Below are 485 nucleotides of genomic sequence, written 5' to 3' on the forward strand. Positions count from 1 at the left end.
AAATATCTTGGACAAAAATCGCTTAATAATCCACATGACGTCGCACAAAACCTGCCATTAAAGCGGTCACAAAGAAGCGTCAACGTGCATCTTTTCACTTTCAGGATTTGAGCGACAAAGTGTTTCCGACATCGCTTTATTTGCAAGATAGCGTGCGATGATCATTTGTGCAACTGTTTGCCATTTCCGCTTCATTTGCGCGACGCTTTAAACACACTTTAATGTCTCTTTAATGCCGAAACCAGCCCCCAGTGTGATAAACTCGGTGGTGGTTTTGGGCACTTTCGGGATTTCAGTGATGATGTGTTTCTGACATTGCTTTATGATCATTCGTACCATTTTCTGCTTCATTCACAGGACGCTTTAAACGCGCATTAATCTCTCTTTAATGCCGAAATCAGGACCCAGTATCGGAGTTGGCTTTGAGCTTTTTGACAGTCTGGTTGGTCAGGTCCCTCATTTTATTTCCCTGAAGGGCCTTCATT

The sequence above is a fragment of the Sceloporus occidentalis genome, unplaced genomic scaffold (assembly GCF_023333645.1).
Source record: "Sceloporus occidentalis isolate IW3139 unplaced genomic scaffold, rSceOcc1.0.p SCAF_6, whole genome shotgun sequence".
NCBI lineage: Eukaryota > Metazoa > Chordata > Lepidosauria > Squamata > Phrynosomatidae > Sceloporus > Sceloporus occidentalis.